Source organism: Cyprinodon variegatus, unplaced genomic scaffold (genome assembly GCF_000732505.1).
Source record: "Cyprinodon variegatus isolate N-32 unplaced genomic scaffold, C_variegatus-1.0 Scaffold3, whole genome shotgun sequence".
Classification (NCBI taxonomy): domain Eukaryota; kingdom Metazoa; phylum Chordata; class Actinopteri; order Cyprinodontiformes; family Cyprinodontidae; genus Cyprinodon; species Cyprinodon variegatus.
This window is the reverse complement of record NW_015150456.1, coordinates 723,155-725,496: the sequence shown is the minus strand read 5'-3', so window position 1 is coordinate 725,496 and position 2,342 is coordinate 723,155.

Here is a 2,342-nt window from a genome sequence, read left to right as displayed (position 1 = left end):
TTACTCGTGGTAATTTCAATATGGAGATTCTAGAAACTTTATGGGCATCTTTGAAAAATAAAAAATAACTTAAAATACATAATTTTTAATAAAAAAAAAAAATTAAACAATACTTAAAAAAATCCCCAAAGAAGACACTTTAAATTATTATTAATTATGTGTGAAGATGGTTTGGATGTTTTCATATGAAGTCCTAGAAAGGCCCACATATCGTAAATACAGTGTTTATGCGTGAACGCGTTCAGTGAACGTCATTCCCTAAATACATTCATATTTTTAGTGAACGGTGAACTGAACGGATCAGTTTAGAAGTAATGAATGTGAACATGAGTGACATTCACTCTGAGAAGAGTGAGCGACACCAGGGGCGGAGCTAGATGGGGGGCTAAGGGTGGCCACCCCTACCATTTCTTTCCCCCTAATAATCAAGTTGAATATTCAAAACATTAAAATTTTTCATTTATTACTTACTATTTTTTCATATATTTAATAATGCACATTAATATACTTACATTAAAGATGGTAAGTACAGAATTCCTGCTCTTTTCAGAACTAGATGTTGTGTTTTATGGGGTAAAGAGAAAATCATGTGTCGCTACATTCATCTAGGAGTCTTTAGTAAAATCAAAGATAAATAACTATTTTAATTAAAATGTATTAAATAATCAATTTATGTAGATCTTAGTACTTGTAAATATCAATTTTATGCAGAATGATTATTGATAAAAGTAATTAATGACAATGGAAAAGATGTTCGCCCCAGAACTAAAACCTGAAAGAATTGTTTACTTTACCTTTTATCTAAAAGGATGGATAATTAAATATATGCATCTATTTGTTAGCAAAGGCTGTAGGAAAGTATAGTTTGTCTTTATTTAGAAAATATGGATGTTTTGCTCTTTAGTTTTTCTGTTGGAACAGTGAAGATTGACCCTGAGGTTCTGGTGCCGATCCACCCCTCAGTGTACATTGGTTATTGCCCGGCCACCCTTATAAAAATTTTCTGGCTACTCCTCTGAGCGACACACACAGCTCACGTTGGCATTTAATTGATAACAACACTTTTCATTGGATAACATCAGGTTTAACATCACTTATTACAGCAAACAACACGACAGAGCAGCATTTTTACTGCTGGTACCAGTCTGCTCCATTCACACTCATCTACTGGTATTGGTACTGGTTTTAAATACAGTATTTGTTAATCACATTGCAAAAACAATCTAGAAATAAGTCAAATTTACCCTTAATTTGAGTAGGTAAATAAGATTATTTGTTAATGGAATGAGTATTTTTTACTAATAATTAGATAATATAGATTGGACTGCAAAAAATCTAAATCTAGATCAGTCATTTTTTTCTTAAAATAAGTGCATTTTTTCTTTGATTGTGGAGGTAAAAGAGACATTTTGCCAATGGAACAAGACAATTTACACTTAAAATAAGAAAACACAATTGCATTGTCTTATTTCAAGTGCATATTATCTAATTACCTTATTTTAAGACTGAAAACACTCATTCCATTGGCAAACTATCTAATTTACCTGCTCAAATTGAGGGTAAATACAGTTAATTTAAGAATATTTTACTCATTTCTAGATCGTTTTTCCAGTGTAAATAAGATTATTTGTTAATGGAATGAGTATTTTACTAATAATTAGATATTATAGATTGGACTGCAAAAAATCTAAATCTAGATAAGTCATATTTTTCTTCAAATAAGTGCATTTGTTCTTGAATTGAGGAGGTAAAAGAGACATTTTGCCAATGGAACAAGGCAATTTACACTTAAAATAAGAAAACACAATTGCATTGTCTTATTTCAAGTGCATATTATCTAATTATCTTATTTTTAGAGTAAAAATACTCATTCCATTGGCAAACTTTCTCATTTACCTACTCAAATTCAGACTGAATGCACTTAATTTAAGAAAATTTTACTTATTTCTAGATTGTTTATCGTATATAATATAATGGAATAGTTTTTTTCTTATTTTAAATGTAAATTGTCTTGTTCCATTGGTAAAGTGTCTCACTTACTTCCTCAGTTCAAGAAAAAATGCACTTATTTAAAAAAAATGCATCTGCACTACAAAAAAATTTTAATCTATGTAAGACAAGAGAACAAGACAATTTACATTTAAAATAAGAAAAAAAAGAACTGCAGTCTCTTATTTAAAGTGCATAAAAACTAATTATCTTATTTGAAAGGTAAAAAGGCTCCTTCCATTGGCAAATTATCTTATCTACCTACTCAAATTAAGGTTAAATACACTTAATTTAATGTTTTGCAGTGCTAGGCAGAATTCTGACTTCATATTTTCATTTCACATCTCCTATCC